The following is a 25,337-nucleotide window of genomic DNA, read 5'->3' as shown; positions in this document are numbered from 1 at the left end:
AAGTGGCAGCCGTTGAAGTAGAATATATACTGTGCATTTGATTAATAATTATAAAAACACGATGAATCAAAAGCCTAGGCTGTATTTTTCTCCTTTGTAACTTCATTCTATGTTATTAAAGTTATTTCTCTGCCTTAGGTGGCAGAGAAATAAGCCTCAGTAACATTTAGCCGCCATAGGTGTGGCATTTCCAGATCTGGTGTTCAGCTCTTGAAGGCGCTATTTTCCCACTAAATCTAAAAGGCAGAAAACTGTTTCACTCATATTTTTCTGCAACCAGAGATCTGGACATAGCAGGGAAAAGCATGGGTTATCAAAATAGTTTTTGCTATGCAATCTGCTTATAAATCAGAGATTTCACAGTACTACTTATGCAGAATTTATGATGGCAATTGTCTGTTCATTACAACTGGCACTACCAAAAGGATTTGTCACTGAAATTCTTGAGGCCAGAATAATCTTTGGCCATTTTTAGACTGATGCAATGCAAGATTAAAACTGAAAATAAAATGTAGGTAAACCTTGTGCAAAGAAAAATAGGCACAACTAGGGGAATCCACTCTAGGTGACTTGTCTAAAAGAAGAAATTGATTTCAACAGCCATAGTACATCAATTGTGAATCGCTGAAACTATTAATTAAAGCCATTACTTGGGAATCAATAGAAAAGAAACTGTATCCATTTGCTCAATCCAGCAATTTAAATGTCTCAGGATGCCATGAATAAACTGTGAAATGTATCTTTAAAATAAAGTTTTTAATTAGAACTGGCAGTTCTGAACCTGCTGTTGGCAGGAGCCAACCTACTGAAAAAGAGCGTGATGCAATAGACTGTAAAGTGTATTTGCTTGATGCTTTAGCATTTAACAATTAAAAAAGAACTATCAACCTATAATACTTCAAGTTTTGTTTCAGCATAAACATTAGAAGATTTTTTTTCTCTATAGGTAAAGCGGTTTGAAATTTTCAAATGTCATTCTTTTACAATAGGCAAAAATGTGCCAAATAGGTGCCAAATACAGATGGTTTCCTGAAGGGTGAAACCTGTTTTACAGGAACACACACACAAAAAAGAAGTAAAAATGAGTAAAAGGGAAAAAACCCCACTTGCTACAGCAGATTCAGCAGTTCAAGTGCCACCCTACAATCCATGGCTGGGCTGCTGGTGCTGGTCATCCTTCATTGGTTGTCACCTGAATCAAGCACTCAGCCAAGCACATACTGAATTACACTTTACTTAAATTGCATTGTCTCTTATCAGGACTTAAGCATGTGCTTGAAGTTGAATGTCTGAATTTTAAATAGGGTTTAGGCATGACACCTGCTTGGCAGAAATTACTCAGTTATTTTCAAATATGCCTCACTGCTTGTTCCCCAGAATAAGTGGTGCTAACATTTTTAAAAAACCTATCCTAGACTGAGTAAAATAGGTAAATTTGTTGTTTTGGTGAACATTCATGGTGAGGAAATAAAAGTTTATGTTAAGGGCCAAAAGATTAGGTGAATAAAAGGGCACAGTGTCCTATGCCGCCCGTCTCTGCTCGTTTGTTTGAGAAACATGAATCCATCTGGGCTTCCCTTTCACCTGTGTTTTAGAGGCCTTGGTGGCTTCTGCATTCCTCTTCTTCTTTCATGTTTCTCTGACTGTGATGCCTTTTACAAAAATCCTTTTTTTTCTGCAGTTGAAGCCCTGTAACCCTTGTCGTTGACCTCACCAGCCATGTGCTCAATGTGAGCATGACTCACAGTAGCGATGAGGAATCCTTACTCTCTCTAATTTGGCTTTCCCAAGGAAGAAAGGGGGAGTGGAGGTGGGGGGGAGTGGGTGGTGGTGGTGAGGGGATGGGGGAGATTCTGGTATTTCCAAACTCACTTGCTGGAAGTGTTGTGTGAGTTACGATAATTTGGTCTAGCACATAAATCCTTGGGCTGACTTGCGATTCCCAGCACACCCCTTGTAGTCTAATTGAGAAATTGCTTTTCTGTCAGTCACATACTGTGGTGGAAATGCAAGAATGTGAGAAACAATAGGAGCAGGCTCATACTGAGTCAAAACAGATAAAGCCAAATTGCTTGTTGGCCTGAAAGATGGGAGCAAGTAAGTTGCTTAGAAAGCCATTGCTGGGTGCCTGTGCAGAGGGTGCCTGCCCAGTGTGGGAACATGGGGGACAGACAGCAAGAATGCCAGCAAGAATGAACCTTTTCTTTATGAAAGAGGAAGGATAAGGGCATCGAAATAACACAGTAGGCTAGAGCCTGTGGGGTGAGGAGAGTACTTTCCAGATTGATCTGGAGGTAAAAGAGGGCTGGGGTAAAATAAGCCCATGGACAGGCCGGGTGTGAAGTGAGTGGTGCATGGACTGTGCGGGAGTGAGGGATCTGTGCTGGGATCTGGGGTCTGGCTGGGCTGCTCCCAGGCTGCCAATGCTCTGGATCTGTGCAAGATGGCTGACCAAGTGAGCACGTGGCGGGCTTCTTTTCCCTCTGGAGACTCTTGTTTGTTATTCCTTTTCTGGTTATTTCCTCTAATCTGAAGAACAAGATGTCCTTAATGAAAACAGATGTTTTGCTCCCTTGCATATGATAAAAAAATAATTCCCCCAAAATAGAGTAAACCAAAAGAACTCTTAAACCACTGATGAATTTCCAAAAACCTCCTCATCAATGCCCTGACCTGGCTGCTCATTTGCTCCTGACACGTTGTGGAAGCTGTTGATGCAGAGGTCTGTGGTGAGACCTGGGTGTAGGAGTGAGTGAGCTGTGTGCCTCTGTAAAGTGTAAACACCACACTGAGCTGGCTCACAGCTTTCTTCATCCATGGTCTCCCACTGTGAGATCCTGGTCAATGGCAGCTTTTGTCATTGGCTTCAGTGTAACTCGGAATTGGTCCCAGTATTTAATTTAAAGCACAGCACACAAAACACCAAAATCATAACATCCCTGCTACATTTATAGAGCTGCATAAGCCACCGATTAACAAATGGATGAGATACTGAACTTTGCTTTACCATCTGTCTTTAATTACATAAAATAACTTGAAGCAATTAACAAGAAAGAAACACTGTGACACAAATAAATAAATCCTATTGATAGAAACAGATGAGGGAATACTTGAATATATGGATAAAAGTCTCCAAAGCTGCATAATCTGAACTCAATAATATGACAAGTAGTATCTGAAAGATTTACACTGACATTGCCAATTATTTTTGAAAAGAGAATAGTTACCTGTGGAGATGCAGAGAAACAAAAGAAAAGCTCTGTGTGTGTGACGACAAAAGACAACATGTGGTCTATCCAACAGTCTAAGTTTTTCTTTCACAGATAAGAGAAATTAATATCAACAAAAAATATACAAAGCATGAGGTTTCATAACTGTGGACCTACAATGAGTCATGTAAGTCTGTGCTTATAAGTGTTTAGGCACCAGTCGGGATTAGGCTTTTTAACACTTTCCAGGATTTAAGTTCTAAGCCCATTTTTTCAGTGTTCAAATACACTTCTTTGCCTTCTCTGTCTAAGCATTTAATACAAATGAGTACTGTACAACAGGTATTGAGTGACTGCTGAGTGGATTAAGAGCTGACTAACTGATGGGTGTCAAAAAGCAGCTGTCAGCTCTGAAGGAAAGCTCTGGAGTCAGTTAGCAGAAATGGGTGTTACGCTTGGCAGACCCCGGTACTGTCCTTAATGGTTGAGAGACAAGTACATCCCTAGTTAAACAATGCTTAGTAAATTAGGGAGGAAATTAAAATTGGTGGAATGATAAATAAATTGTGAAGATGAAGCAGCCCATATTCGGTAAGCAGGACCTCTGCAGAAAAGAAGAATTTTAAATCATGCATAAATGGGGTCTGTATTGATGCAATAGAAATTATATCCCAAGGGTGATGCTTGAAAAGTCTGTGGTATCATTGCAGGGAAGCAACTGGACACAGGACTCAATCTGATGGTGTGGAAGAGGAATAACATCCTCTTTGAACAAGTTAGCAGGGATACATCAGTTGACTTATGTGTCTGGGGTGTGTTGCAGCACAGTGGGTGCTAGAAATCTGAAAAAGGGTGGGAGAGAAAGCACAAGAACTGCTTGCACATTGGAAAGTACGTTTTGTTTCCCTTACCAAAATGAGACGACTGGATAACAGTGTATAATTACCTTCACAACAAGAAAAAAAGTGTCTTGCATCAGATGAATATATTACAAGAATCAGTGGGTGGAAATATAAGCCAAGTGAATTTAAGCAAGCATTGAGGCTTGGATTTGTAGCAGTAAGTGTGATGAACTGCTGAAACAAACTGCCCAAGAAAGCAATTGTGTACATATCAAAATTGAATCCCTTTCTGGAAAACACGTCAGACAAGCAGAAATTTTGGGCTCTGTATATAGGGAATGGGGTAATGTCTGTGACAGAGAAGGTTAGACAGGATAGTTAATGGTCGTTTCTGACCCCAAAGGTCATAAATCAAGGACAATGTCTTTAATATTTTAGGCCAACTTCTCTTTATTTCTTACTGCTAAGTCATCCAACTAATCCCAAGGAAACACTGAGGCAAATAGCATCAGGAACAGCAAGTAGTATGATCTTGTAAAAAGTAAAACGTATTAAATCTGCCTTTCAGGTTAATGCGCAACATATAAATTCTGTATTTTACAGATTTGGGGACCAAGGCTGTAGGCTGTGGCCAGGATGCTCAAAGTTGGTGCTTTGCAAGCAAGGCAGTAAGCTCAGTGAGTGAAATGAGAGATACACAGCATGATGGGGATGTGGGTGAGTGCATATATGGAGCGCTGAAAATGTCATTTGACACTGTTTCAGGTATTTGTGTTGAGAAAAAGAACTTCAATTGTTTTGGCGGAGAACACTGCTGTGTAGACTAAAATGGGAGAAAGAATGTAAACAAAGAGCAATGATCAATTGTTGTAGCTTGTGGGAATATCTTGTAGGTCATGTCAGGGACTTTTGACAGACATTGTTCTATTTAGTATCTATATGGTAATCTTAAAGTAGAGCTAAACAGCAAAATAGTGACATAGCAAAACAGGGAAGAATGCAAACAGAAGAAAGCAGATAATGATATCAAAGGAATGGGAGATACTAGAAAGCTAAGCACAAAATGGCCAAACAATCCACAAAAAAAAAAAAACAACAAACAAAACCCAACCCAAAACAAAACAAAAAACCCACCAAAAAACCCCCAAACCCAGACACCACCCCCCCCCCCCCCCCCCCGGATTTCTTGGAATGTACTTGTCCTGGCCATCAGTATTTCTGATAGAGTTTCAAGGTATAGTGGAGAGAAGACCAGATGGGAGAGAGATATGAATTTGCACAGTTATAAAAGCTGTGCACATACAGATATGTGCCATGAAGCAGAGAGGCAAGAGTGCCTGTGTAAAAGATCTGTGCTATTACATTCGACTCTATGTTCAATATTGCCAGCCACTGACTGACTGGAAGGAGTTGGAAGAAATCCCACAACGATTCAAAGGCTGGAAAAAAAACTTGGGGAAAAGACTCAGGCTCAAACCAAACATCTCATTAAGCATAAACTTAAAGTGTATGAGCTGTGCTGCAGATTTACAACTCCCTTTACAGCCCTGCTAGGTGGCTTTAACAAAGGAACTACATATCAGGTTAAACAGCGCACATGTAAAAGCACTTCATTAGCCTGGAGCAGGAGGGGGCTTGGTTGGATCTGTGAGGAAACGTGATCAAAGTCTGTGAGCCCTTGGCCACCAAAAGGTGCGTGCTGGCTGCATCAAAATCACCAAGCAGTCATCTATTACCATAAGGCTGGGCTTCTGCATTCTTAGGCATTGAACAAAGGTCTGTGAAGTCTTAAACCAGATAACATTATGAAACAGAGAGAGGATGGCAATGAAATCATGCCTTTTGGGTGCATATTTTTTAAGGTGAAAATTGGAAGGCTGTCAGATGGTCTTTTAAGAGGAGTTCATATTGCTGGGGGTTTTAGGGTAGGTTTGAATAAAGCATCAGAGAATCTATGTCTTTACATTGGAAGGCTCAGAGTTCTTCCCTATCCCAAGAATTCCTATAGTTACCACAGAACCTTCACAATTCAAGGTGGGAAGAACAGATCCCTTCTGAGCTCTGAAATCACCTCTGTGACTGTTCATAAAACAGTGCCTGTGAGGCTGAATTCCTGACTCTGGTTTTCAAACCAAAGAAAATTAATCTTTGAAGAATAGGGCTGTGGAATGCTGAACTGGAATAACAGATAAGGTGGGAATATCTCTTCTGTGTAACCATTTATTGTGCTTATAACTGAGAGTTATCTGAAGTAGAGAGCAGTTTGTTCTCTAAGAATGGTATTTTGGGGGAGTTAGCACTCAGTACTTTTGGAAAGTCAAGAGGAGGTTAATACCCATCTCTTTACTCAATCATTGGCAGAGACTGAAAAGGGTCTTTTAAAAAAATTTAGTCAGAAATAGTAGGGAAAAAAATTCTCTTCTGGAAAAAATTAACACTTCAGTGTTTTTGCTTAAATAATTATTCTAGTCTTATAATGCTGCAACTATCACACGATTTTATAGCTAGTATTAGCAAATCACTGTAGATTTAATTGCATCATTCAGAAATAAATTAGTGAAGAAAGTGTTGACTTTGGTAGGGATTTAGCCCTGGAAAATTAGCAGGCACTTTTCTGGGCTTTACTAGTCAATACCCACAAGAATTTAATAAAACCCTTGCATAGATTATGAAATAAGTAACAAGGAAAGACCAAATGAGTGATGATTAAGGCAGAGCTTCCCTTTAAAAATCTTGATTGAACAAATTTTTCAAAGTCAGGTTTCTCATCAGAGGATTGAAGTCAGGATATAGGGTTAAATTATTCACGAGTGAGTACAGATCTTCCTCCTTTTTCTTCTTTCTCACTAATCTTTACAGTCCAGTTTTATGTTGTCCTGCTTTATTAATACCCTAGTGCTTTGCCCCTCCCAACAGGATGTCTCTATAAGATCTTTACATTCCAAACTCTCAACCTGCTGCTCTCTTAATGCATTTACTTAGTTTTAACATTCAGCACTCAGTCCCCTTTGGAGACTGAGTTGCTGCAGCAGTTGTTAAATATTTTATGTGTAGTACAATACAAAAGCTACCAAAAGAGGGCAACATATGAGCCAACAATAAGAAACGCATCCTGACAAGTTTACGGTTGTGTATTTGTGACAACCTCCCCCCTTTTTTTTGATAAAGAAATTTTAGCAGAGCTGGTTAGTAAATAGAATTTCCAACCTATGGGAAATTCCATCACTTGGGGAAAAAGAGAAGGTGGTGAAGTTTTCAGGGACTGAAAATTCCAAGAAAATATATTTGGCATGGTGGAAGTGTCAAATCATTCTCACACTAGAAAGCCCAAAAGTTATAATGACATTAAAATATTCAATTTAGTAGGAGAAATGTTAAATATATGAATGCTATATAAAGTTCAAAACAAGATTAAACAAAACAAGGAACTACTTGTATGTTTTCACATTATGGGAAACAATAATTTAAATATAATTTACTGTAAATAATATTTTAATTTGTCTCCATTTAAAATGTTGTCAAAATGAGTATGCTCTGAAAAAGCAAGCTGATTAAGATGAAGTTGTATTTCCTTGAAGAATGTTTCCTCTGAACATGGTTTATCTTCATGAAATGCCTGAGAGAATTTCAAAATACACTTAATAAACCTGCAAGGGACTAAGGTAAATTGGCTGCATTCCAGAACTGTCCCTAGTGCTCTGTGTAGTGAGACAACGCCAAATGCCCAAACACCAGGCGTGTGAGCTCTGGAGCTACTATACCCTGGACAACACTGAATGTGCACTCATTGCCAAACAGTTTATTATAAACAAAGGGTTTTCTAAACTATTCAATAGCACTCCAAGGAATTAGACAGTCTTGAACACATGCCAGCATGGCAATGGGTACAATAAACAAATATAATCTACCTCACTTAGGGTAAATATTTGGCGACAAATGCACTGAGAGCTCTTTAATTTTTTGTATACTTCTGTGATGAGAACCAGAGGAAAGACAGTGGTGATACAAGGACTGGAGGGGGATTTTTTTCTTCTCTTTTCAGCTGCCCAGATAGGCTAGCTGCCAGTCAAATTAAAAACCTCACTGGAGGAAATGAATGGAGACCTGTAGGTGTAGAAATCTGCTGTTTATACAGCTGCCTCAGGTTCTGCTAATGACCAACCAGAATCAGCCAAATCTTCGTGGAGATGTACAAAATTCTGTGGCAGTGTCCAGGAGGTTGGCTACAGAAATCAGGGCACCCTCAGGGTTTTTTTTTTTCCTCTTTTATTTTTTTTTCTTTTTTGTCTTTTTATATAAAATGAACTTCTGCTTTCTGCCTGCCTCTATTATGGCTTAGAATGCTGGAATATGTCTGGAAAGGAAAGAGGGGCAGATCTGTGATCTAATTGGAGGGCAACGAAATATTTGGAAAGTTTGGAAGTACTCACCCATTTTGAAGACAGGATGTTCTGCTTGCAGGAGCAATACCTTATCTTCTCTCGTTTACCCACGTCCTGCTCTTGCATCTGTATTTCTGCGGATCCCAAAAGAAAAGATTTATTCTTCCTAGTCAGAAACAAGCAGAGGTTTCTGTCTGGAGGGTTTCTGTACTCTCTGATCTATCTCGTGAAGAACGACTTCACATCGTTCACCTGATTAAGGGCTGCAGAATCACAGGGTATCCACTGAGATGTTCAGTATAGGAGTGACAGCAGTGCACACTGTGTGGCTGGATCAAATGTACTGACTCTAATCACAAGGTTTTTAGACAGCTTCTGTATTCTGGATGTGCAGGAAGATATTTATACTCCTCTGCTTGCCCTTCATTTCTTTTACTGCTCATCTATTCTTGATTAATGTCTTGATACTCTCTGGCAGGCAATGATGCTACTTTTGGGACACAAACAAAGAACAGCATGGAATGTAACACAAATATTTTAGTAGCATTGAGAGGTGTGCATCATTATCTGGTTGTGGTTTTTTGTAGAGAAAAAAGGTAACTTGCATCCCAAAATAGCCTTGTCTCATGGGTGTAAGCCTACATGTCTGAATGACATCTAATATCGACATTTTACCCAGGAGCACAGGGACTGGTGTTTACTCAGAAAAGAATTGGCCCATGCACACAGACACACTGATTCTCACAAATGGTTCTGTGTATGCCTTGGCTTCTCGACTTCTGCCAAATTCAAGCCTAAATTCTAGGAAGCAACAATAACACTAACAGGAATCACGTCAGACTTGAAAGTGATTGCTTTAGCTCTGTGAACACAAAATGGACTTCTTTTTCTTCCTTAGAAGTGATTTTTAAACATGCCTTGGCTTCTCTGAGCCAGCATAGTTTCACCCTGCCAGTCAGGTTACGAAGATGAAGCTGTTACCCCCTTTTGCAGATGTGGTATGTGACCCTAGTTACATCACATTTTGAGGCAGATGGATCTCTGGAGGAAGCTCCAGTATTCAATCATGTGCTTTCTGCCCCTTGCTATTGATTCTTGTGGTTAGTCTGTTTCTGATTTTATTTTTCTGCGTAGTTTAAGGGCAAGTCTGTGGTTTGCCCCATGTGCCCAAACGAGGGAGCAAGGGTGCAGAAGACTGCCTGAAAATAAATAAATCAGAAACAGATAGACTAATTACAAGGATAAATGCCAACGGATGGAGAACACACAGCATCCTCATGATCAGATATGCCTGGCCTGTTGGAAGAGGGATGGATGTTTCACTATGTGACGTAACCCTGCACTACGTTGGAGAAAAGAGCCAGAGCGTCCTGTTCCTTCCCTGGCTGAGCAAAACCCTCTCGTGTGGCTTGCCCACATAGCAGGTCCCAGCATGGGGAGAAAAAGCTTCCCTGAGGTAAGGGTGGGGAGGAGCAAGGCTGGGAAATCAGAGGCTGCTCTTGCCTTCCCAGTGCCTGCCCCAACAGCCAGCAGGCTAAGCTGACACGAGGAAGGATGTAATCTGCTCCTGGTTGTTTCATGCTCAGGGCACATTACTTCCTTCCACGGAATAAGAGGATAGTCATGGATGTCATCGTGACTCACGGTCTCCTGGGGCAGCATGGCTCTGTGCCATGCCTATAATCAGATGACCCAGGGGGTGAATTAGGAAGGCTTTTGATGTCATTCTCTGAGTGCTGCACCACAGGAGACAAAGACTTCTTAACGTAACATCAGGCTATATCTTAAACATAACCATGAAACTAACTTTGACTTGCCAGCAGCTGGTACAGACAGTGGCCTCCCTACACCGCTCTGGCACTTAGCATAAGAAATGTCATTATGTGGGTGGATTAGGCAGAACCTGTCAAAGTTGTGTGCGTGTTCTTTGGCTGTGTTTCCCTCCCCAGGCTAATAATGCTGAAGAGATGGGGAGTGGGTTGACACATTTTCTGGCATGTGTCACGTAACCCAGTGAAGTGGAGGACATGCCAATCACAAGACTTTTGTGCTTTAGTAAGGCACAGGCAGCAGGGACACACTGCAGTGGCTATAGCAGTCTTAATCCTCTCTGGATTCACACCCCTCAGCCCCTTCATCGTGGTTACAGCTTCCCCGGGGTTCTCTGATACACCTACAGGTATGTTTGGAGGAAAAGGTAAGGAGATGTATCCAGGCAGATATTGTTTAAGCTCATGTTACCTACAGACCCTGCAGCACTTTGCAACTTGACTGACATGATTTCCATAAGAACCACTGAAATTAGCACAAGGGGAAATAATCACTGCCTGTTTTGCAGTGTGCAGAAATGCTCCATACCAGTTCAGCAGAGGATACAAAGAATAACCATGCCTGATAAGAAGAGATTTTTAGGATAGAAGATTCTAAAGCAAGATAACCAGAGACTGATGAAATTTAGGACAGTCTGTTTCTGGTTCCCTAAACAAGAGTGAGGGGTGTTGATATAAATATTGGGGTGAGAGAATTCCCACAGTCTAGCACAATCTCAAGGTAAATCATCCTTAGGAGAAGACAGAAGAACAGTGCATTCAATCTCACAGAGAAATCTGGTTTTGAACAGCTGCCTGCTGAAACACCCATGCTGAGGAGATGAAGTTTACTCCCTGGGCTGAGGCAATATGCCAGGTTGGTTCCTCACAAATTGTCATCTGAGAAACAGAAGATGGAATGAGCATGTACGCCCTGTATGACAGAAATGCCATCTTCTGTCTCTGCCTGTGTGTTGCAAGCTATGTTTGGTTGTTGGGAAAAGATGTATCAGCTTAGGTGCCGACTGCACGCCCCAAAACAAACAGGCTATAGGTCTGATGTGACTTGTAGCAGGCACAGCACCCAATCCACTGGTAAGAGTCACTGTACTCTTTTCCTTTGCTCATAATATTAAAACAAAACAAAACAAAACAACCCCAGTAGTTTCTGCAAGTAGCTACAGCTGAAAAACAACTACTACTCTGTTGCAGCATCTGTAGTATCTCAGGTCAAGGACTGCCATGCCCAGGTACCATGTTCTCATTCCATGTAAAAGTGAAGAGCAGTAGCTGCGTAAGTGGTAGAAATATAACTTGGCAGGCATGGAGGCAACTCATGGAGGGGAACTGCTTGATAACTCCACAGGATGGGGGATTCCTCCTCCCTTCACTAACTGGTGTTGAGTTGCAGTGGGGGATTGTATTAAGGGGGTGGTAGAAGGTGCCCCTTGGCTGTACCTCTTGCAAACACATCATTGGTGTGACATGGGTGCTGTCCTGTCACACAGCTTGTCGCCAGTTGGTCACTTGGGAACAGGAACCTGAGGGACTGCGATGGCATGCTCTGAGGCATGCTCTGAGGGGTGTCCTGTGCTGATTGTGCCATGGGGAGGAAGAGACAGAGGATACTGATGAGATGGGAGATGACTCCAACAATTTTTTCTTGCTTGTATGGCAAGAACACCTGTGTGAAGTTGGGAAAACCTGCATCAACGCAATGCCTGACACTGAATTTGTATTGTCCCATGACCAGTGTGACCCTGCTCAGATTGCCAGATAATGTCACATCTCCAGTTGTGTAACACTGCCATGCTCTCTAGATCCCAGGTCTTTAAACATTATTGAGCTGACTGTTTGTACCCTGTGGTGGGAATTCAAATATTGTTTATCAGTGGAAATGTTAACTATGTGTTCTTTGTTGGGAGTAAAGCAACCTGATTTCTCATACATCTGTGTATTGAAAGTGGAAACTCAGTGGAGAGAGAAAATGTGTGCCAGCAGGGAAAAAAAGGAAGAGCTTTTATCTATGACTGAGTACACAACGTGCAGGGTACAAAACAGTGTTTTGGTAGATACCAGTGTTTTGCAATTCAAGGATCACATGACTGAAAAAAAATCCACTTCTGCCATGGTATTTTTTATTTACAAACAAATAAAAATGAAGTTAAACTCTGTTCATTTATTGCTTTTATTTCTCCCCACCTTGTTTGCTTCCCTATTTTCTTGTATGGTAATGTGTATGATGTTTGGTTCCTTGTTTGCTTTTATTTGAAATAATTTTGCATGTAATTTTCTGAACTCTTGCAGAGCAGAGAGACCAGTAAATGTGTATGTTTATGCACATTTGTGCATGTACAAAGAATGATGGATACTTAATAAAATGCACATCACAGCAATCCTTTCATGCTTAAGATCCCCAAACAGAAATTGTGAGTATTCAAATAAAATAGAACTGATCCGAAATGTACATATTTAGCTTAGATAATAGCAGTCCCCAGATATGTGCCTCTTTCTGCAGTTGGAAATCTGTCAGTTGAACAAAGAGCAGGATATAGTGTGAATCAGGCTGTCCTAAAAGCTTTATGTGATAGACACACTTTATGGAGTTAGTTCCATTTCTCTCACATTTCAAAAGCAGACTCAGAGCCTAGTTATCATGAGGACAAACTCCACAAAATCATTTTTTTGTAGTCAAGGACTACAATATTTTTTAAAAGTCAGAATACATGTTAAAAGAACAGTTTGTCCCAAGGCTTACGGTTCAGCTGTACAAAGTTTCTTCTTGATCTATCTGAAAATTGTTCCTGAAAAGTCATTCTGCATAAGGGTGTTTTTGCTATTTTTTCAGGGAGAAAAAATTATAAATGAGCTGTAAAGCTCATGTTGTTATGAACTCTTTCTATCCTCTTTCACCGATGAGTTCATCAAACAAAATTCCACAAGAAACAAATGTTATTATGAGATTAGCAGAATGAACGCCAGAGTTCAGATACTAAACATTTTTTTAAAAAAACAGTGAGCTTAATGACATGAAGGAAGTTGTAGTTTAAACATCAAGGTCAATTATTTCGTTAAATATTATTTAAAAGTTCTTTGCCTTGAAACAAAACCAGAGCTATCTTTTCCCCAAAAATGCAAACAGATTATACTGCCCCGTTTGTCAGCTTCACTAGATAACTTCTATTTGATCTTCAAATGAAAACAGTTTCTACTTCAGATTTATACAACAGGCTGCCTCTAAAAATAAAAAAAGATCTTAAGGTTGGACTGCTGTTTACTTTCCCTTCTAATCCTGTGAGAAGATTTGCATAAGAAAAGCAAGTAGGTTTGAGTCTAGCTTTTGCTGTCTACATCGAAAGCATAAGCATCAGTCAGCCCTCTCTATTTATTCAGACAGAAAACGATTGTTTTGTAAGTCAGGTGAGTAGAAAATCTTTCAGTAAGTTCAGCTGGGTTCTTCTAAGAGTAACAAAGACTACTTATCAAGACTAAGTGGGGTTTAAGTAAATAATTATAATAGTCAAACACTGAGAGGTTAAAACCTAAACCCCCCAGTTGCTTGTCTGTTTCCTCCTACCGTTTACTTGGTTTAAAACAACATCCAGAATTGGTATTTCCTGGATCTTGCAAAGCAGCCCCTTGTACTTGCAGATAGCCTTCTCTCAATTCCTAACAGCATCAGTGTCACAGGGGGCTACTGTGAGCAGAGCTTTCCTGGATGGTGGTGGGAGCTCTGGGTCTCAGGACCGAGCAAGTGCCCCCAGCTCCAAGTGTGACCCCTGGAGAATGGAAATAGGGACTCATACCTACAAGAGTGAAGTGAAGCAGAGTAGTTTAATGTGTGCAATGTACTTGAATTTTGGTGGGGTTTTTTGGTGTATAGAATAGCAAATTATTATTTTTTAAGAAGAGTATTAGAAGGGATATTTTGGATCATGGAGTCAAGTTCCTTGCTGTGGGTGGTAACCACATCTCAGAAGCTGGTTCTCAAACCAGTCAAATTCCGTCTTCCAGGTGCTTTGATTCCTTCCTGACTGCGGAAGGCCTTTTTGGGTCCTCACCACTCTGGTGGAGTGAAGGTGCTTTTCTTTTTCCATCTTGAATCCCTTCCTGAACAGTTTGTTCCAATTCTTTCTCATATTTTATTTGGGAGAAGGGGAGGGAAACTGTCTCACAATTTTCAAATTCATTTGAATTTTTCTCTGAGTCCCAGACACCTGGTGGAAAGATGCCAGCAATGCTGTAGGCTGGTTCGATGTACCAATAAAAATAAAATTAAATTTAAAAAACCCCCCAACCCTCGTGTAAGAAAAGCGCCATTCTTAGAAAGCCTCCAGCGTTCCAGCTAGAGCACAAACAGCTGCTTATTTAGGACTCTTCTCGGTAAATCGACAGTCCCAGGCCAAAGGGCCAGCAGCTCTTGTGGTCTCGCACTAGCCCAGATCCCCCCCCCCCCCACCCCCCGGTGGGGGAACACACAGGGGAAAGGGGAAGGAACAAGCACGGAGAGGGAACCATCCTCAAACCGCGGCTGAAACTTCGCCTGAGGAGGGCCGATGCTCCGCTGGGTCGAACTAAGGCGGAGAAACCTCGGCGGGACTCAGGCCCCCGCCCGGGTTCGGCCCCGCGACCCCCGCCCGTCCCGCCGGGCTCAGCCCCGCGGCCCCGGGCTCCGCCGCCCGGAGGAGGCAGCGGGGCTCGGCGGGGAGGGAGATCGCTGTTTTGCCCCTTGGCTCGGGTTTTCCCCTGCGCGGGGAACAAGCGCCTTTGTTGGAGATGCGCTCCCCAGGGCTGGGGGTGATTTTTCGTTTTCTGGTTTTGACCTTTCTCCTCCGCTGCCTCCCGCAGGCCCGTCCCCGCAGCGGCGGCCCCGAGGGCGGACGGGGCAGCGTGCTGCCGCCTGGCCCCGGGAGAGCCTCGGGCGCGAAGAGAAGCTGCCTGTGGGGCCGAAACGGTGGCGAGCGGGAGGGATTCGGGAGCACTTCGCCGGGGTGTGGGACAGAGGCAGCGGTCCGTGTCCCTCGGCGACCCATGTCCCGGCTTCCCAGTGGTGAAGGCAGTGCGTGCCCCCCGTGGAAATGCTGTGTGGCAGCAGCTCCCTGCCGGCACGCGGGGCACGGGCTGGAGCCAGGGCCAGCTGTGCCATCGGGAAATACCACCTCCAGCCGCGGATCGAAGAGCTTCCAGGCCACGGTCACACGGCTCGACAGGGGAGCAAACAGCCCGTCCCCATCCCCCCCTCGACAACTACAGAGCCCGCAGCCTCCAAGCCCTGTAAGGCTGAAGCAGCAACCACCAAACGCCCTCGAAAAGACTCTGCCGGACCTCCGAAACCCCAAATAAAACTGAACACCAAAGTGGGAGCCCACCGACGAGCCCCCCCGAAACGGGGGACGAGCCGGTCCGCGCTGCCCGCGCAGGCACAGCTCTGCCAGCCCGTGGCTGGCCGTAGGGGGCCCGGCGCCCGGGGACCACCCTCACCCTCCAATGCCAACTGCCGGTACCTAATTCCTACGAATTCAACCATATTCCCCCAGGGATAACGGGGGCAGGATGGGGTTTAGGCCCCGAGTGCAATTGCAGTGAAACCACAAGGAAACACGCAGGTGAAGGGCAGAGCGCGCTCGCTGCCGTGCTGCTGCCGCAAAACTCGCGGGAGATCGGGGTGCCTCGCACAACGACGGGCAGTAAAGGGAGAGCCTCTCCCGAGGACTCCGAGCGCGGAGAGAGGAGCCGAAGAAAAGGGGCTTTTCCCGGGAGGCGGGAGCGGCCCGGCTGTGCGGGACCAGCCCCCGGTGCGCACCTTCCGCAGGACCTGCGCGGCTTCTACACGGGCGATCGCGCCTGGCCGGCTCGCATCGATCAAGAGCCTTTCCGGGAACAGGCTACTAAGAGCAGCGAGAGCAGGAGGGGGAGGGTGGGTATGAAATCAAAGGCTAAAGAAACAGTGCGATTTTGGGACCAGGACCAAATCCTAACGTGTTACATAAAAGCCACGGGCTCTTCTTATCAGCAAGCCCGGCCTGAAGAGGAACAATCCCCAGGACCGGCTCCAAAACAACCCTGTTAAAGGAACAATTGTGAAATGCCAACTTCCCACCAGAGTATGAACAGCAGGAGCCGGGCATGTCCTGTCTATAACCGGGCTTCTGACAACCGACAGAGAGAGGAGGGGACGGGGGGGGATCCTCTCTTGACAAGATTTATCAAGAAACATTTAACTGAGCTTTAATCATATTAGCAAGAGCCCAATTAGGACTGAGAGCGAAGCGAGGCTGGGGAGAGGAGGAGGAGCGAGCGATGGAGTCACTCGAGGATAAAGTCCTTTCATCAGGCTGCGCTCTGGGCAAACAGAGGAGTGCGAATAATCAGTGCCCTTCACTGGGGGGACGGGGGAGGGAGCGGCTGGGGAATGTGTGTAAAGGATCATTAAGGCCAGGCAGAAGGGGGTTTTTGTTGTTGTTGTTTTTAATTATTACGGCTATTAAGGTGGTGTCTGTGGGCTACCTCGGGCTCTGTTCTCAGAGACGGAGCGGGGAAGAAGCGAAGGGGTTCGAGAGGCACCTGCTGCACTGCGACGACATTATCTGCGTGCGCGGATAGGTCTCTCCCTCCCGGAGCAAAGAGGGGCTCCGTCCCTCCCACCGCACCTCACATCACCGAGGGAGAATTTCCTTAAAAGCCCTTTTCCCGGGTCTCGTCTCCCTGATGTCGAGCTCTTTCCCGGCGCATCCCACCTCCCAGCGCCGCTCCTCGGGGGTAGCGCGGCGCCTCACCGCCCCCGGCGGAGCCCAGCCCGGTGTCCAGGGCTCGTCAAAAGCCCCGCGGGAAGCGCAGCTCTGAGAACGCCCAGGTCAGGGGCGGAGGGCAGAAAATGTTCCTCTCGGGGTTCAAACTCTCGGTGCTTTCGCGTGGGCAACCTGCCCTGAGCTTAGGGACTCGGTCGCTCCAGCTGTAGGGGATGGGGTGGGCGGACAGCAAAGAAATAAAGAAAAACTGAAGACGACAGGTGGGAGCAAAGGAAGAGGCTGTGGATAAGCCCACGAACCCCCCTCCTCGGGCTACGCCACCTCGGGGACACGACAGCGGGAGCGCGGCAGCGGCCGTGACCCTTGCTTGCGGCTTTCAAGACATCGCCAGCAGTTGCCGGCAGCTGCCCCGATTTCCTGCCGCTCCCCGCGGCCAGGAGAAGGGAGATAAGGCTGTTGGGCAACGAGGCACCTTTCGCCCAAGAGGAGCCGGATCTTTGCGCCGCCGGGCAGATGATGCTGTCTTTTTCTTTTTTTAACGGGACAGGGCTCGGGTGGGGCTTGCCGTTCGCACCGACGAGCATCCCCGCTGTCGGAAGCCATCGGCCCTGTGCCTGAAGCGAAGGGGCTTTCGCCCCCCACGCCCCCCTCCGCCTCCTCCCCGCGCCCTGGGCCGCCACAGCCACCTCCTCGGGGACGCGCGGCCCTGGGGACAGCGCCTCCCCCCCGCACCGTGCCCTTTGCGTGACCGTGCCCCCACACCGCACCTTCCCTGTCCCACGCTTACCTTTCCGGCCCGGCCGCCGAGGGGCTGCCCCCCCCGCTCCCGCCCCCCGCCCCGTCTCCGCCATCCCCGCCGCAGGGGTGTCGCACGCCGCCGCGCCGGCACAGCCTCGGCTCTCGCCTTGCGCGCACTCGGCTGGCGCTGGCAGCCCCGCCGGGTTCATCCGAGGACAGCGGCGGCTCCGCGCCGCGGCTCGTCTGGCTGCCAACGCCGCGGCGAGGCTGACGCTGCCGCGGCCGGGGGTGACTCACGGCGGCCCGCGGCAGCCGCCGGGTAGCGCATCCGACAGTCGAGCGGGCGCATCGCGGGTCCCTCTCCTCGCCCCCTTCCCCGGGCACCGCGTGCCGCCCGTCGCACCCATGTTCCCTCCCCGACCCCCTCCGCTTCTGCCAAGTGGAATAAACGCCCGGGTTTCCGGCAAATATTCACCCTTCCGACACGGAACGGGAGGCCGCCCCCCTCCCGGCCGGCACCCCTGTCGGAGGCGGGCCGGGGTCCGTCCCCGCGGCCGGCAGCGCTCCCGGCGGCACCCGCCCCCAACGTAAGTGACCGTCGGGGCCGGGAGGGGGTGGCCGGCGCCCCTCGCCCGGCGGGGCTGCGCTCCGGCGCCGGGACTGGAGCGGGCGGGGGGGCCGGGGCCGGGCCGACCCCCGGCCTTGTGCCCCGAGCGAGCCCCAGCCTTGTGCCCCGCGCTGTCCCCGAGGTGCGTCCGGCGTGTGTCCAGGGGACGGCCCGCACACGGACAAAGGCGAACACAGAACCTTGACGCGGGGCGGGGAGGGGACGCGGGGCACAGACCAGGACAGGCACTCGGAGTCCGAGTGGCGGGCAGCGTCGGTGTCATCACCGTTGTGCTCTGCCCCGTTCGCGCAGCAGGGTTTTTGCTGCCTGCGGTTTCCATGGAGCCCTCCTGGCACGTCCCAGCAAAAATGTATGGCGGATGTCTTCATGGCGAGCCTGCAGCGGGTCTCCCACTTTTTCTCAGAGCTCCCAGGTGGAGTGTTTTCAGATCCTTTACACTGCGTAGCTCAGCACCAGCAGTGCTTTTGAAAAACATGCCTCGTGCATGACATCCCTGTTCTGAAACAGAAATTTGAAGCGAAGCTGTAGCAACACACATCTCTCAGTCTGAGCTGTCAGCTGGATGCACAGTTTTAGAAGCAGTGGTTCCCTGAAATGAAGAGATTATTAAAAGCTCATTTATTAAGAAGCTCAAGCCACGAAGGTAATGGTAATGAGTGCTACATACTCTGCATACACACTGAAGTTTTGCATGTAGGGTGAAGGCATGAAGTCGGGCCTGTACTTAAGAATAGTACTTAAGAATACTCTAAAGCTACTTGTCAGAAATATGCTAAAATGATAATCTATGGTTTTAGTGACATGGATTATGCTATCAGTCCTTTAACCTTAAGTTCATTTTTAAGTTCAAATTTCAGTCCTTAGAGAAAAGATAACTGGAGGAGAAGGAGGAGGAAGAGACTATTAAAATTGAAATGCTGACATTGCTAACCATGGCAGTGTGAATTCACTACTATAATAAGACCTCAGCTAGCAGCCTAATTCCGGAGAGGTGATGTTATCCAGTAATAAAGTAATCAGTTGTTGGCTGTAAGATAGGACACTGGAAATTACTTTATTTTATTGATATTTTTGGCCAAAATGTAAAACAAAACAAAACAAAACAAAACAAAAATCCGTAAGGTGCCAGGATTGAGGAACGAGAGCTACCTTTGCTATTTAAGATAATAAACAAAAGTTCTTCATGAACATTTTTCACTTCAGTGCAGTTTTACAAAAGCATGCTTAAAAAGGGACAGCTAGTGAGAATGCAAGCTTTCAAGCTAGGAATTGGAAGGCAGAAAGGCCCAAGGGTGTAACATTGTTAAAAGTGTTCAGAGAGGTCCCTAAAGCACAATGTTCACTTTACAAAGTAGTTTTCTCCTGGGTAATTCTGAACGAGTTCGCATTGATTTGCAGCTGCAAATTTAAAGGGAAAAAAGGGACAGAAAATAAATGAAGAAGAAAAATGCCCTGTTAGTAAATTATGATGCAACCATCAAGAAAATTGTGTCAGATATATGAAAAATTGGAATAGACTGCTTAAGCTTTCAAGTTTGCATATTCAGGATTCTCCATTCCTCATCTCTGTCTTTAATACTTATTTTTAAGGAGTTAACATTCTGATAATTTTCTAGGCATCTGGTTTTCAAATTACAAGTAACAGCAGAATTGAATTACTTGTAAGGTGCATGTTTCACTTCTTAGTGAAATGTTCCAGGGAGGGTTAGCCAGTGTTGTCAGTGAGGTCAGAATTTCAGCCACTGTGAAGGTTTTGCTGTTGCAGAAAATGACAAGGATAAATGACAGGACAAGGAAAATGGCAAGGATATTATCCCTCTAATTCAGATTTAGATAGATTTAACCGGTGCTCTTGATGTTGTCCTGCCTGTTTAAACTTAACCAAAACACACTGTGGTCAGTGAATTGTTGGGGCCATGAATTCTTTGAAGGAGCAAATCTTAAGTTTCTCCATGTTGCTAGGGAGCCTAGTAGTACCAAGACAAAGACATGTGAAAGTATGTGAAGACAATGAAAACAAAGTAATGAGTATAGCCAAATCATAACTGCCATTATAACAAAGTGGCTTGTAAATAACAGAGCCCGAAAAGAATACTTGTGTCTGAGTCAACCCATTTTGAAAACCCTATGATATGCAGCTGCAGAAACTACACAAATTCTTGAAAAACTGTCAACATAACTTGAAATTTCATGAAAATCATGTTTCCAAATAGAAGGACTATTCTGCATATAGATACATCCCATGCTGTCCAGTAACCCTTGACTAGTAGGCTAAAACTGCTACAGTGACTGCCTTGTTCATCTGATCTTCTTAAGGCAACACTAACCCTCTTTTAAGACTTGCCATTTAACAAAGCATTATTATACATATCACAACGATTTGTGAATGTGTGCAGTCTGAGCTGTGGAAAATCAGTGGTTGGCATTCACTGTCAGGCTTACATCCAAAAACATACAAGATAATTTGCACTACATGACCATTGGCACTTCAGAGTAATGAATTGGAAAAGGTATTTTGAGAATAGTTTCCAAAGCTGCCTTTGTACACTTGCTTGAAGCTAGAAAATAGATGTGATATAATGACAGTTGTTTTGGCTTTATTGTAGAAGATAATACCAAGTCGTGTCTACTGACTGAATGTGAAACAAAACTTTATGACTGTATGGATTGGATGTAGTATGTCAACAGTCATACAGAGTACTAATGGAAGCATTGTGTATTAGTTCTGTAAAAATATTCGAACAACAATTAATTACTGTTTCTCACAAATACAAAATGAGAGGGCAATGAAAAATTAATTGAGGAAATTTATGTATGGATATGAAGCATGGTAGTCTGGATGCCAGCTGCCACACAGGAAATCCCCAAACCACTAATTGATGGAAAATTTGAGAACTTAACAGGTTAGGATCCAAACAGGGTTTTCATTTCGGCTTTTTTTTTTTTTTTTTTTTTTTTTTTTTTTTTTTTTTTTTTCTTTTTTTTTTTTTTGTCTATTTTTTTTTTTGTCATTAGGCCGCGACAGAGAGGCCTAGTATAGACATTTTTGCTTCCTTTGTGCATTGTTCTTGAACACTTATCTCCTTTGTCATTACTCACAATTGCTTAGTTTTTTATTTTTGATACAAAATGTCACCTTTTTAATTGAGAGATTGAGTATGATAGTCTGGAGGTTGGTCCTCATGTTTACAGGAGAAAAAGAAGCAAGTGGAAGAGGAAAAGGAAAAGAAGAGGGTGTTTGGAGAGCACTGGAGATAGGAAATGTGAGGCTCGCATTGGAATGACGGGTGATGGGACAGGACAGGCAGAAGGAGACCGGACCACTTACTGTGAAGACAGCTGTGTTCAGAGTTTGCTGTTTGATCAAAATACTCCTTAATGTGCTCTGCATTTCTCAGTGGGGATACAGCTTGGAATCTGTGTGAAATGCTGAAAGATTGAGAAAGTAAAGATAGAATGAAAAAGCAAGATGCAATTTCCTAATTTGTTTCTTTTTCATTTCTAAAGCCTGCCTAGCCCACACATCGGGTAGGGTATGCTTAGAATCTTGGAAAAAAACCCTAAGCTGCAGCTGGAACAAAGTTGGAAATAAATTCCAGTAATTTTAAAGATGATTAAAAAATATCTGACCACTCCTTCTCCCTCCTCCCTTCAGAAGGTCCAACAAAATCATCTTCCCCATGGGAAATGCCTGACGAAAACATGGTATGTGTATCTACTCTGAAATCAGAGTTCAGGGTATATATATACAACTGCAACTCATATTTTGTCCTTCTGATATTGTTAACCTGGAACTTTCACACTGTCATTTTTTAAACTTTCTTTTCCACTCAATTTGCTTTTTTGCTTTTGGGACAAAAAAATCCCTCATGCAGTGTGGTCCAGGTTATACTGAACCATGGATGTCTCATGCAGAGCAGTATCTTATTCCACACACGACTTACTGATGTTGCAAAAGTGGAGTGAGTAATGGGTGCTGGAATTTAGCTCTATACTGCATTTTGTATCTGGAGTTTCTGTAATAGGTTCATGTAGTTCACAGACTACTGCTAGTAATTTCTTATTTTTAGTACCTCCCATTCCTGCCTTTTCCCCCCATTTCTCCAGAGGTTTTATGTGGTCCTGGAGGACTTTAAAACTTTGGAAAATGATGCAGAACTATATCAAAATGCTCCAAGCATGGTATAAGCACGCAAGGTGTATTTGTGCTGCAGAAATACCAGGTTTTAACTGGGCATGATCCCATATTACTGTAGGACTGTGAGTCAGCATTTTATCTTTACCAGCAGAAACGTTTGCAGTGACTGCATGTCTTAGGGATGTACTCAATGTACACAGAGGACAAGTAGTGCTGGAGTATTTACATTGCAAGTGGGATGATTTAGATGGTACCCTGCAACATCATCCTTGGCTACACAGAGAGAAAAACTGATATGCCTGTGTTGCTCTCAAGTACATGCTACACACCTCTAAGTACAAGGGCAATTTTGAATTTAGCGAGAAGCTCTCCAATGTGCTAAGCTGCTGATGTAGCACTTGCAGTGAGAAATATACTGGTCCAGAGAGAACTCTTGGGAGCGCACTCAGGTCAGACAAAGAGGATCTCAGAGATGCAAAACAAACAAACAGAAGTGTTCAAACACGTAAACAACTTATTATTTGATCTGGAAACAGAACAGAGGGGTTGCCTGTAGCTGCACTTTGTTCAAACTTCATTTGGGCTTATGATGTAACTTTGTGTTAGTCTACATGGCTCACATCAGACTCTGGACTGTGGGTTTTCTTACTGATGATTCTGCAGCCTCCCAGGCTCCTGGGGCTACTGTGCAAGGGTCTGTTTGCTCAGAGATATCTATTCAGTGCAAAGAGGTGGTGACAGAAGTTGCTGTTAATTGTTGCTGTATGGTTGAAAGTTGGGGGTTGCTGCGCAAGCAAGTCTTCTCTGCTCTGTACCAGTTCAAAGTTAAGCCAGCTAAATGAAACTAGGGAAAAGTGTCAATACAGCTAGTGCTAGATCTCAAAAGAATAGAGACAAGGAGGAAGGTAACCAAAGTTCAGACCCAGAGGGTGCATGCTGTTTAGATAAGCTGAGTCCAGTCTTGTGTCCCAATAAACAGATCACAGTCATTTGTGGAAAAGGTTCTCATGCTTTCCAGGTTAAGATGGCTGTTTATTTTGTCTTTCTAACTAGTCAATAAAGCTCAAACAATGTTCTAGCAATTATTTTTGTATTCAAATTACCTTATTCCTTATGTGCCTACATCTATATTTGGATGTGAATTTTAGGACCTTGGATCCTAAAGTATTTAGAGTCCAGTTAAATTTTGACATGAGAGCAACTGCATTATTTTTCTGTTCATTTTCCAAATCTGTAAACAAGCTTTTGTGCAAGACTACTGGCACTGAAAGTCTGTTTGAAATGAGCTTGTGGAAGTGCAAGAGTTCATAACCCTTCTGTTGCAGAACTGGGAGTGCAGTCTGAACACTGAGTGCCTGCTGTAGTGAGAGGTGGTGAGGTGTTCCTTAGCTACTCCTGCAGAGCCCCAGGAAAGTCCAGCATTGTTGCCAGCTGCACGACGAAGGACACAGATTGTGCATACAACAGCCTCCTCTAACCTGCCAGGAAGTATTAATAAGACACTTTGTTATTAAATTAAATTTGAATGAAAACACTTCCTGAGGCTGAGCTTCAAACTCTTTAACCTGAGAATGGATTCAGCAGCATCTTGTGAGCTTTGGAGCTCACTAGGTTCCACTCATACAGCAGTGGAGCAGTTTTCCATTGTAACCTTTACTTTCTTGTTTATTTAATATGTATGAATTACTGCTGCTGGCTCAGTATGTTAACAGTTATTTAAAGAATGGTCTGGTAAATTTTTTAGTTCATGTATGGATTATAAAATACAATATCTGTCACTATATTTTCTGGTCACTCACTTTATGTTAAGATTTCATTAATATGCTTTTCTTAAATAACAAACAGATCCTGCAGAGCTGGTTAGCCATGTGAGGACCATGTGGTGTAAGCAGTTATAAATACACCAGTAAAAAACATTCCAGAGAATTATAAATCACTATAATGTTCAACTCCAGTGGGTTGATGAACAGTATCTTTATTAACCTATTAACCACTTATCAAAATGGTTTGCCTTGTACTTAGACTTAGGTTTATGTTCAGTGTAAATTTTACATAAAGCCTGACTTTGTTTTCTTTTGCCAGACGTATTTATTTTTGAGTCAAAACTCAGTCTCTTTTGCAAAAAGGAGGAGAATCAAAGAGGCATAATAATCAGCCTAAACTCATCCAAAGCACATTAAAAATAGCCGGCCCACCTACTGCACTGGGAGATTTTATAGTGCAGTGTACAGAAGCACAGTATGGAGTAGCTAAGGAACTGTGCAATATGTAAGCTTTTCAAAATGTACTTGAGGCTGTGGCTCTCTAACCGGTACCAGATCTGTCCTTGCTAGGGCATCTGCCTCTCAGTCTCCCACTGCCTCACAGATTGGTGCCCAGGGTGTTTAACTCTGCTTTCCATGAGAAATGGCCCTGCATGGATTTTTGTTCCCAGATCAGGGGCTCACAGTGGAGACATCTGTGGCAGAAGGTGGTTGAAAAGAGCGAGACGGCGTTGCTGCTCAGTCACTGGTGCGGTGGGTGGCGGTGCTCCGGCATTGTCAGTTGGGCTGCTACACAGATGGCCTGTGTAAACTTGAGTAAAATTCTAGCAGATAGGTCTGCAAAGGGATGCAGGCATCCAACTGCGCTGTGTGGGCCTTGCTAGGCTCCATAAAACCATGCCCAGCTGTCATCTCAATTTGTGAGTGTCTGAGCTCTGCCAGGGAGCAGGCTACAAACTGCTTGCAGGTTCTGGTAGAGTCTTGGGGAAGACCTTTGCTGAACAAGTTTTCCCAGCAGAGTCCTGTACAAAACTGTTGGGGCCTTTCCTCATACAATGGTAATGTTGGTGGATCTTGTTA

The 25,337-nt window shown here is 44.5% G+C and overlaps 1 long non-coding RNA gene across 1 annotated transcript in view; it reads right to left on the bottom strand.

The window, feature by feature from the left end:
• LOC136291825 (uncharacterized) overlaps window positions 1–17,849 on the bottom strand; it is a 51,554-nt gene extending 33,705 nt beyond the window's left edge. The window contains exons 1-2 of the long non-coding RNA XR_010721755.1: window positions 17,778–17,849; window positions 8,482–8,567 (exon numbers count right to left, since the gene is read on the bottom strand). This is a non-coding gene — a long non-coding RNA (uncharacterized lncRNA). The remainder of the gene's footprint in view (window positions 1–8,481; window positions 8,568–17,777) is intronic.
• Window positions 17,850–25,337: the final 7,488 nt, after the last annotated feature.

This window comes from Chamaea fasciata, unplaced genomic scaffold (assembly GCF_029207755.1).
Source record: "Chamaea fasciata isolate MVZ Bird 193981 ecotype frontalis unplaced genomic scaffold, bChaFas1.0.hap1 SCAF_7, whole genome shotgun sequence".
NCBI classification, from domain to species: Eukaryota; Metazoa; Chordata; class Aves; order Passeriformes; family Sylviidae; genus Chamaea; species Chamaea fasciata.
This window is presented reverse-complemented; position numbering and strand designations above follow the sequence as displayed.